General features: G+C 33.6%; 1 protein-coding gene across 3 annotated transcripts in view; it reads right to left on the reverse strand.

Moving 5' to 3' along the window:
- The window catches only part of RORA (RAR related orphan receptor A), an 861,625-nt gene that overhangs the window by 171,006 nt on the left and 678,296 nt on the right, over positions 1–12,323 (reverse strand). The window lies entirely within an intron of this gene.

Raw genomic sequence — 12,323 nt, forward strand, 5'->3', positions numbered from 1 at the left:
GATATGAAGTGTTCTTATAACATAAACTTGTAGACAAGGTTTTATATTCCACTATTTTTCATGTCTTCTAGAGCTTATGGAAATCAGGGGGAAAAGAGCAATTAACAACTTTGAGGACTGGATTTAAAAGAGGAAGGCTGATTTCTATTCCTGGTCCTCTTATGAACTTCAGTGACTTGGATTGAGTTTTCTCTGTGTTTTTGTATCCCATGAAAAAAACACACTGTTTTTGAGGAGTAATAGTTAATTGAAAATTTCACTGAGGCAAATGGGATAAAAGGTATATCATAAATGTCAATATGATCTTCTAGCTCAGTTATTCTTAAAGTATGGTCAGTGGACCCCTTGGGGTCCCAGTAACCCTTAAAGTAAAAACTATTTTCATAATAATAGTAAGCTATTTCAATTTTTAATGTCAACTATTGAGAGATATAACCTTCATAAAAAAGCTCTTTTTTGGGACTCACAGTAATTTTTAAGCATATAAAACAATCCTGAAACCAAAAGGTTTGAGAACTACTTCTCTAGCTCATCCCAAATAAACTGTCATTTATTACTGGAGGAGAGAGGGGGGTGGAGGAACTTGTGATTTCATTGGTATATAGAAAAACCAGTTCTCACCAAGGCAGATCAGCAACTCTTCTGTGACTTAAAATCTTCAAGAGTTGCCTACAGTCAATGGAAAATTAGATAACTTGTCTGTGGTCACAGTCACTTTTCTATACACTTTGACATATATATATATATATATACATATATATATATATGTATATATTCATTTTATTAACTACAAGATGGAAAGAGCATCAGGTCAGCTCAAATTTAACTTTTTCTGACTGTCCTTAACCAGTCCCCTCTAATACTAGTGTTTTACCTCTGAGATGATTTTCTTCTAGGCTGTGTGTGCACACACAGGTACACAAATCTTTCTTTCATTCTCTCTCTCTCTCTCACATTCTCTTTGATGCTCTTTCTTTCTATTCATATGTGAATATATATAGGTTTACAGAATATTGTATATAACATATTATATATATGTATATGTATGTGTGTATGTACCTTTTTTAATATGTTGTGTCTCCTATTAGAACGTGAGTTTCTTGAGGATAATGACTGTGTTTTTGTCTCTTTTTTTGTATTCTTAGCACTTAACACAGTATTAGGCAGAAAGTAGATGTTAAAGAATGCTTTTGGACTGACTGTTGATTTGCAGTGAGATGATCTGGGTTTAAATCCCACCTCTACCATTTTATTCCCCATGAAACTTGGCCCTTTCTGAGCCTCTGTTCCCTCATCTGTAAAATGAAGACAGAGTTACTGATCAATGCAATAGTCATCCATGATTTCAAAGGCTCAATAGTGAAGCACTTCTTGGCAGGATACCAAATAAGACATATGTATTCAAGAAATTAATGGAAAAAAAGATACAGAACTAAAATCATGTTTTTGGTGTCAAACATTGGGAAAACCAAAAGAAGAGTGGCAGTTTATACTTTCAAGTAGTTCATATTCTGGAAGAAGCAACATATATGGGAAATTTTAGCTTCTGGGTAGATTGGAATTCCTGGAGGTCCTTAGTATTTAGTGATAGGTGGTTAATAAAGCAGAGGAATCCACATCAGCAGCAAGTCAGATGACAATACCCATGGATCATGGTTAATATGTTGAAATTTTCTGTTTAATTTTACTATTTTTTAAAGGAAAGACTTCTAATTTCTTGTAGGGTAGGCATGGAGATGCAAAAAAAAGAAGGAAAAGTTAATGAAGTATTTTAAATACTTTGAATATAATAAAAAAAGAATTTCAAAAAAAGAGAACCCAAACAAAAAGAATATTTTTCTTAGTTTATCCATATATATATAATATATGAATATATGTACATATATAGGTTTACAGCATATTTATATACTTATATATCAAAGAAAACATAAGAGAAACTTATGATTTCTCTTGTTCTTTGAATGGTGAAATGTTCATTTGTTACTTAAGTTCATAATTTAAAAAAAATTAAAGGGGAATTCAGTTAGATAATGTTTAAGATCACTTCTAGTTCCACATCTATGATTCGATGAACTTAAATGTAAAGAAAGTAAAGTTTAATCTTTAAAGTTTCTATATAAAATGATAAGTATGGACTACTTTTCTGTTTGAAAATCCTCCTAATGTTAATTATCACATTTATTAATGTAATTTAAACTCTAAGAGCACTTTTAAAAACTCATAGAAACAGGCAAATCTTTATTGCAAAATAATTCCTCACTTTTCTCTGTGGTCTGCCTAGGGAAGGGACTGTCATTTAAGGGCCTTGACCAAAGAAAGTCAGAGGAAAAACCCTAAAACAAACTTCATTAATAAAATTAAAAACCTCTTCTTCAGCATATCTGGATTTTATCAGGCAATAAAAGGAAAAATAATTTGAAGATATATCACACAGAGTATATATCTGCCACTTAGTCACTGGTCTGGATTTAGAAAACTGCTTTGATCCCCATACATGTAAAGTGACATTTTAAAGCAAAACATTAAGATATCATGGGGGGAGGTGTAAGGACAGTATACTAAGAATCAAGAAACCTGGTTCTTACCCTGGTTGTGCTGCTAAATGACCATAGATCCTTCATCACTCTCCTTACCTTCATAGGCCTCAATTTCCTCATCTATAATATAAGCATGTGGGATCTCTTTTCCAGTTCTAAAATTCTATGAAACCATAATAATCTAAAAAAATATATGCAAAGGAGTTATTGAAAATGCTAATGTATCTTCCCTTCTACTTCCTGTCACATTTGAAGCAAAGAACAGAAAAATTCAAGATAAAAACTTACACAATTTCTCAATTGTGGTGTAATTACAAATATCAATTCATTCTGTTAGGCATCTGTAGCTTTGTCACTTTTTCTTTTTTAAATGTGATAACCAAATTGAGACCAATATCAAATTTAAGCAACAAAGAGGAGTTTTACTCCTTTTTGTCTCTGTAAACAAGAGAAAATTACTGCAACTCCCTGGGCCTCAGTTTCTTCATATGTAAAATGAGGGATTAAATGACCAAGATTTCTAGAAGTCGTGAATCTATGATCCTGTAGCTCATGGGTGACAAAGCAAATAGAAGCCTAGACTTGGAGTTAAGAAGACCTGAGTTTGAATTTTACCTTGCACATTCATTCATTCTCCATGCAATCCTGAGCAAGTGAATTAACTTCTTTCAACTCTGTTTTCTTATCTATAAAACTGGGATAATAATGGCATCAACCTAACAGAGTTGTTATAAGGATAAAAATTAGATTATATGTGTGTGTGTGTGTGTGTGTGTGTGTGTGTGTGTGAAGCACTTTGTAAACCTTAAAGCACTGAAAATTTAGCCATTTATTATTATTGAGCTATGAATCATTTGATATTCTCCCTCAAAGAAATTAAGTTGGGGTGGCTAGGTGGTACAGTGGATAGAACACCAGCCCTGGAGTCAGGAGTACCTGAGTTCAAATCCGACCTCAGACACTTAATAATTACCTAGTTGTGTGACCTTGGGCAAGTCAATTAACCCCATTGTCTTGCAAAAAAAACTAAAAAAAATTTTAAAAAATTAAAAAAAAAGAAATTAAGTTTATTTCACACAATTTATTGAATTAGTGCTAGAAAGAACCTTAGAGATAATTGTTCATCCCTTCATTTTACAGATGAGAAAACTGAGGTAGGAAGAAGTTAAATGATTTACAAAAAATGGCTATGGCATTGATTTTGCTGATCTTTAAATTGAGTAGTGCCCTGTCCATTACAGTTGCAAGCTGCCTCATAACCTTTGATCTTTTAAATGTCGATACTTACCAACAGTTAAAATGAAGAGGACAGGGAGATGCACCTTATCATTAATTAATTAAATAAATAATTACTAAGTGTCTTCTATGTGAATCACTTGTAAATATAGTCAAAGGTTAAGGTTGTTCTCAAAAGAAATGGAAAAACACAGATGATTTTAATACTTTCCCAATGACAAAAATGACCCCTTATTGATCACTTCTTCTGAAATCCTCAGGGGACTTTACAGATAATGCAATATCCTTATGAAGAACCTATATGACAAATCCCTGTGTTCTTTTCTTCATGAAAAAATAATCAGGATTCTTTAACTCAAAAGGGGTAGTGTTGATAGAGAGTGGTCTCTGTCAGTCTTTTCCTGTCTGCTTGCAAAGATCTGGCTTTCCACAAAGAGATATCACTGTACTTATCAACTCATTGCCAAGAGAAAAGGCTAAATATTTTCCCTCTATTTTGTTTCTACCAGGTCTCTCCAGTGACACCAGTCCTGGCACTGACATGACTCATCCTTGTAGATCTTGTGTTTTATAACACAAACTCATGTTTTGTAATATGCATCTAGTGCAAAAAAATAATTTAGAAAACAAGCTCTTGGATGGGTTTCAAATTAAGATATCAAGATATCGAGAGTCACTATTTAATCCTTGAAAAATAAACAAGGCCTTATCCCTCTCTCTTGCCAAAATTAATTAAATAAATAAAAGATAGAAACTTCTTGCCCTTTCCACTTGCCCATAGGAGGAGTAATTATGAATTTAATTTTATTAAAACAGAAGCATTTTCAGACTTGTGTTTTCCTGGATAGTTGCCCAGTGGCTATAATACATAAGGGCGTGTAATTGACAGTAATGTGACTCACTGAAATTTGGCAAAAAAAAAAAGTATGGAACTTTTTTTAAGAAAAAAATGAGATTTATCTTAATTAAAAAGAACAATTACTTTACATTTTGACTTTTAATACTATTCTTTTATTAAAAAATGAAAACAATCCAATTATTTGGTTAAATTGTCATCATAAACAATAAAGGAATAGTGTGGTTGCACAATTCATGCAAACAGATGGGTTGGGTCAAACACAATCTGTGAAAATGGCAAATTCAGATGAATTATCTGATAAAGCATACATGGAATTCCACTCCCATAAGTTGGTTGCAGTGGACTTATCCTGCTATTGTTACTCATCCAATGGTCCTATGATTTGAAAAAGCTTCCCTTGTGGAGGGCTTATAATTATTATGGTAATGTCTAGGGAAATGGATCAAGGTGCCAACAATGATGTTTGGAGTAGGGGCGAAATCACTATTCATTGTACAAAGCATTAGACTCCCTGCTCTCAAGAGTAATGGATGATGAATTTCCCAGGTGGCAGCAGTTAGAACCAATGTAGCATCCAGACAAGGTAAAGGGTTTCTTCAGGCCATTAGCTCTCTTTGAATGAGGAAAAGAATAATCTGAATTGATTTCACTGTCAGCTTGAAAGGGTCCCCTCTTTTCCAAAGCTCAGATGCAGACACCAAATCCTGGAAAACTATGGGTGATTTAGTTCCATTTAGATAAACACAGACTGTATGAATGGTTCAGATGTTTGTCTGAACCTCCAGGGCCTGCGAAACTCAACTCAGTAGGTCAGCCCTTGTTCAGAGATATAAGGTGTTTCCAACTACTGGTCTCATTGGGACCAGGGTATTCAGAGCTATGCAAATCTCAGCAGTCAGTGAAGAAAAGGGAAAGGAGGGTTGGTTTGGGAAATCAGTTAACTCTTTCCAACCTGCAAAACACAACACATGATAATGTAGAGTTTTCATTTCTATCTTTTTTTATCATAATTGATATAGTTGCTGAATTGTGATGGTCTTTGGCTCTCCCAAACCTTGGAAACTGGAACAGTGGACATTACTTTTCACAAAATAAGAGTCCTGTGAAGGATTTGATCTTTATCAGAAATTATGACCAAAGAGATACCAAAGGCAGATATTAGCTAATCATTAATGACTGAAGGTAGAGTGTGAGGAAATTTTTCCTTGTTATAACAACAGAGAGGCGGAGATCATTAGCCAATAGTTCCCCCTAATCTGTTACTCCTAATCTCTGACTTAATTTTAGTCTCAGTTACAAATCACATGAAATGCACAAAAGGCTAAGGGGCAAAAAGGAGGATGGAGTCACAGAAGTGACTCAAGAGAACTACCTACCAGAATCATCAATAGACTCTGAAAAGTATCTTAAAACTATAACTTATATTAATAATAGCATAATTATAAAATCCATATAAATAACATATGGCATAGTAGGTTATATTTTAAAAGATATTTTCTAAAGAAAGGAAGAGTACAAAAATAATGGAACTCTTAAAAAAGTAATAGGGAAGACAGTAACTACTGGCTCATCTGCCTTGTTTTTTAAATCTATAAAATCTCAGATATGTAGATTTTTTTCAGATTACTTTCTATAGCAAATTAAACACAACTATATTGAAAATTGTAAAAAATATATATAAAATACTACTGTGGACATTTTCTACTGATATTTTAATAGCATTTGACTTGGTAAAATATGAAGTAGATTTAACAGCTACCCCTGAATAAATCTGTAAATCAAAATTGTACAAGGTTCTATGATACAATTAGGTACAACTAGAGCAGTAACTTTGTTCAATGATGCACCAAATAAAACATAGGGACATAGTCTCACTTGACATATTTCAGTGTTAAGTAAGATATCCTGATACAGAGACCAAACAAAAGAAGGATTTTTTCACTAATGATGAGATAATCTTCAAAGTTCCTAATTTTCAGATGACATTGTAATTGCTTCACATTTTGGAATGCAAAGATCCCCTGGTAAAAATATGTGGCAATGGGAAAGAAATAGATTAAGCACTGAAAGGGTCCTTAAAGGCCATTGAGCCCAACTTTATTCTTTTTATAGATAAGGAAACAGACACAGAGCAGTTGAACAACTTGCTCAGAGTCATAGAGCAAGTATGAGACAGAGCAGGATTTGAACTCAGATCTTTCTGACTCAAAATCCAGTGACCTATCCACTATACCATAATGTTCAAAATTAAGAAGAGAATGCATTATATTGCATTTTAGACATTTTACAATGCTTTCATTGATCCCAAATTGCTCAGTGCCACAAAACTTTTTCTTTAAAATATTCTCCTAGTGATGCTACATGAGTACAAGTCATGAAAAATGATTTGAAAAGGAGCAAATTGATCATAGTAGGCTAAGGCATTTTACAAATATTATAGTTTTTTGTAAAATATGACTTAAACACCTTTTCAAAGTCATTTATGAGCAGAAAAATAGGTATAGTAATTAAACTGTAAAGAATAAGATGCAAAAGATTACCCAAGTGCTTCAATGGCAGCCCTGATATAATAAATGAATCAGAGAAAGGCCTTTAATGTATGGTGGGGGAGAAATGGTTCTATATGGAGCATTTAAAGTAAAAACATTGACAAGAATAGCACAAAAGTAAGGAAGCCATGAAAGGGATTGCAATTAGCATCTGTGGAAGGCACATAAATATACCAATGAAATCAGGGATCCTTATAAATACATGCATTTAAATTTATACATGAGTCCATGTAAATGTGTTCCTTATTCAGTTCAATCTTCTACACAGGTGTGCCTAATCACTGTAAATATCTATGTTTGGGAATCCATATGCATATAATTTATAATGTACACATATGTGTGTGCATGAATAACTACTTAGCTAGCTATAGCCAAGACTGGAAAGGTTAACCGAGTTGTACTCAATGGAAAAAGAAATTCTAGCATTTGTAATTCTTGAATAGCAATGCAGGTTTTATATACATATATGTGTATATATATATATATACATATATAAATATATATAAAATATGTACACAGAGACTTTTTTATGGGACTTCAAGGAGATGAGTGTTATTTAACCATAGAGCAAATGGGGCAATGTAAAATAAAATTAGTGAACAAGAGAGAAGCAGACTGAGTTGCTTATATATGTATGTGTGTGTATCTATCTATCTATCTATATATATATATATATATATATATATAATAGTATTAGTCTCATACTAGCTAAGAAATGAAAAGTGTGTGGGCATGCACACACACATGTGTATATATATATATTATATATATATATACATATGTATATATGTATATTTAAAACAAAAGTTCACATCTTATTTTCCTGTTCATTTTCACCTTATCTTTTTTGGTACTTAATTGGTATGAAGAACTGGGAGAATAATGGATTTCATATGGAAATGCATTTTAGTACTATTTCTATTTAATGGAATAAAGCATAAGGTGGGTAAATCTTGGACTTCATCCAAGAGTTGGCTGCTGAAGTTCCCAGATTGTTTTCTTATAGAGACTTTTTTCCTATAAGGTGGGCCCCAACATGGATGACCAGAGCTCACTTTATAACATAGTATACTACTGTCAAAAATGTGTAGAGTATCTTGACTAAGCCAAGAATCCCACCAAACAGACCATGCTCTTTTTCAGTAATTTTGTATCCTTCCAGATTCTTCAGGAGCCTATATGATCTCTGTGAGCAAGGTTATGTCTTGCAAGTGCATTAACTCATTCAGGACACTAGGGGACCCAAAGGAGCCTCAGAAGGACAAACTTGCTTAAGGTACTAAGAGACTCCAACTAATTAGATAAAAATGTTTGAGACTCAATTTGCTCTTATTTTACTTCAGAGAAAGCTATCCTAAGGAAAGTAAGTTAATGAGATTTCAAATATGAAAGGGGAAAGAACTTGGAATAAAAAAAATATATATATCCCCCAAACTCTAGGTTGTTGGTTAGAGGTTATCATAACCCAAATCATATCACTTTTCTCTCATAGGATCAGAGAATTTAGAACTGGGAGGGACTTTATGGATGATCAAGTTCAACTTCCTCATTTTTATGGAAACTGAAGTTGAGATTGTATTTTATCCAAGGTCATCTGGATAGTGAAACAAAGAGCTGGGATTTTAACCCAGGTCATATCAAAGGATCGTAGATCTAGAACTGAATAGCAACTCAGAGTTCATCCAATCCAACCCCCCCCCCCCCTTATTTTACAGATAAGACCCAGGGAAGTTAAGTGATTTGCTCAAGGTCATGAAGATAATTAGTGACAACGTTGGGAATGAGCCCAGGTCTTCTAACTAGAAAGCCCATGTTCTGTCCTCTATTCTATACTACTTTTCACTCAATTCATCCTAACTTCATTCATAGTTGGTGGATAACCTCCATGAAAATTGGAGGTCTTGGAAAATTTTCCCACTAGGCAAAACTTGCAGACTGCTGTCATTTTTTCTTCCCACATGGAAGATTGTAAGTTAGCTTCTAAGTCACTAGTGAAATTCTTACTAGCCTTCTGGGCAGTGTACTTTGAAATAATAATATTTGCACTGTACCAATACTTTAAATGTAATACCAGAAACTCTGAGATATTAAAAGAACCTAAGGAAAATTGTCAATCCATAGAGAGCAGACCCTTTATATAGGACTTATAGAAAGGCATTGACAAGAATAGGACAGAAGAAGAGAAGGCATGAAAGAGTTTGTTGAAAAAATAGTCCTTCCAAATGAAGTTATCAATTTTGGGATAGCAAGGGATCTTATTTCATCCTCTTTCCTCAGTAAATCCTCTAGCTCAATAAATGCTTAATAAAATAAATATTTAAAATAAGAAGGAGAAATCTAAGGATAGGAACCCCTCTGAAAATTTGGAGGCAGGATAAAAATTAGGGGATGTTTATCATCTGGAGACAATCCTAAAGAATTTTGCAACTTTGCACTAAAAATTCTGAGTTATGATAGAATTGGTTCGGCCATAGCCTAAGGAAATAGAAAAGGTTAATAAGAAATAAATTAGAATGAAAATTGTTTCTTTTACTGGGCCAAATTCTGCCCTTGGATTTATTTGCACACAGGACTCCTATTAAAGGATGTAAAAGCTTCACATTAATAGCAAAGAACAATTTATTGTGCCCCATCTTTTGATTCAAGAAATAATTGTGAATAAATGTGGCAAGAAATAAATAAGTTGAAGGGATAAAGAGTCCCAGATGGCAGGCTAAGCACATGGGTGAACATAACCCCAACATGAAAAAAGAAATCTGCTTCTGAAATCCTTGGTTCCTGATTAGTGGAGACAACAGGACTTCACTTCCAGACCAGACTAAACCCAGCAATTTGAAATATTTTGACCTCGTATTAATACATATCATTTCTTTCCAAAAGGCACCACAGTGCTCAGTAAGGGATCTGGACTGGTTAGAAATTTTCCTTGAGGTACTGATCAGAGTTTTGGGTCAGTGGCACTAGGGAAATGTACTGTTCTCTCCCTGATGTAGATAAGTTGATTTTTCTCAGAGAATTGTTGGTAATTTCCACTTTGCATTGTGGGTCAGATGGACAGAAACCAACAATAACTGAAACTATTCTCATGTATATTACTTACATGAATGCCTATGACAGCATCTTCTATCCCTTTCTATGACTCCCTTCTCCACTATAAAAATAACACAAACAAATGGTATTTATGAGATTGTTCAAAATAAGAGCATATTTTATGTATTTGGATATATTTTAGCTTCTTGGACTGTGATTCTGATGTTAAACTTTACTAATCTCTTGAACACTAAAAAGTTTTATAACAGTAGTATTTAAAATAAAGATGACAAAATGCAAACATGAGTACTCCTTTCAGATAGTTTCCAAAATAATATAATGTATATTTTATCACATATGCACACATCACTACATTTCTTTCAAACAAGTGCAAAGAATGAAATGCTTCTTGGTCCATACCAGCTCTACTTCCCTCCCAAGAAATAAAAATATTTGTCTAACCAAACTTGCTTAAAATAAAATTTGTTTTTCTGCATGAAATTGAAATGATTTAAAATCAATTTTTTGAAAAAATTTGTTGTTGTTGAATTGTTTCAGTCATGAATGACTATTTGTTATTCAATTGGGGTTTTCTTGGCCAGATATTGGAGTGGAGTTCTATTTCCATCTTCAGTTCATTTTACAGATGGGGTTAAGTGAGTTGCCCAGTCTGAGTGTCTGAGAACAGATTTGAATTTGAATTCAGTCCAGTACTCTTTCCATTGTACCATACAGCTACCCCATTTTTCAAAAATATATTTTCATAATCTTGAGAATTCACCAGATATTGAACAGCTGGGACCCAATAGCTTCTAAAAACTGGCAAAAATTGGAACCTGTAAACTTAGAGGAAAGAATCTTCTAAACTGATGTATATGTGTATGGGTATACATCTATCTACCTATATCCATATCTATCTATCTATCTCTCTATCTCTCTATCTCTCTATCTATCTATCTATCTATCTATATCTCAGTCTACCAATGTGCTGAGAAGACTAAAAATTTTGAGTACACATAGAGATCTAGCAGGACATACTGTCAAAAGGTGCTCATTCAAAATTCATTTTATAATATTTTATGGATATATGGTGCTAGTTTTCCAGTCTATGTGACCAATTCTAAGCCAAAGCACAGCATCTAAGTCTCTCGCATTCTTTCTAATCCACTCATTAAAGATGCAAGTCATGAACTGTTACTCTCCCTAATAGTTTGCCAATGTGCTCGCATTACAAAGCAACCAGAAATATGAAAACAGACTTTTAGAGCTCATATGACAAACTTTAAAGTTAGGAAATAAACACTTTAGTTCTAGTCTGCCACTCCTGGTTTTTACATGCTTTATAGTTTCCAAATAAAATGTTAAGGCAATTCTGGTCAATAGGATTCTAATTTTAATGCACACTTTTCACAATGATGAGCTGTATACAAAACAATCTAATCTATATGCTACACCATTGATGAAAATCTAAATAACCGACATTTTTTTTTTTGCAAGGCAAATGGGGTTAAGTGGCTTGCCCAAGGCCATACAGCTAGGTAATTATTAAGTGTCAGAGACCCGATTTGAACCCAGGTACTCCTGACTCCAGGGCCACCTGACTCCACTCCACTGCACCACCTAGTTGCCCCAATAACCGACATCTTAATAATTCCTAAGGTAATGATAATGAATTGCAAAAGCAAACTTCCTGCTAAAACAACTTTTTAATAATTTTAAATTTAAAATGAATTCTTTGAATACAAACAGCACATATATTTGTTCCAAAGAGATCAATAATGATTTCTTTTTGCTGCTTTCCCCATATGACAGTTCTATGTGATCTGGAAGGAGTTACAACTGTCACCACATTTTCATGGAAAGATGTAATAGCTGGCAATGCCTTGTTTAATCAGTGACAGAGTTAAGGCTGACATTCCTGTGTTTCAGACCACAGTTCTAACTAGGAGACCATCTTTGATCCAAATGTAAATATCTTAATTCACCTACACTTTCATAGATTAGTGCAATTCCTGAGTCCAACAACAAGTTAAATAAACTACCAATCATGCTGGACCCAGTCTTTTTAACTGTCTTGAACAGCTAGGAAGGGACTTATGTCACTTAGTATTT

Source organism: Macrotis lagotis, chromosome 4 (assembly GCF_037893015.1).
Source record: "Macrotis lagotis isolate mMagLag1 chromosome 4, bilby.v1.9.chrom.fasta, whole genome shotgun sequence".
NCBI classification, from domain to species: domain Eukaryota; kingdom Metazoa; phylum Chordata; class Mammalia; order Peramelemorphia; family Peramelidae; genus Macrotis; species Macrotis lagotis.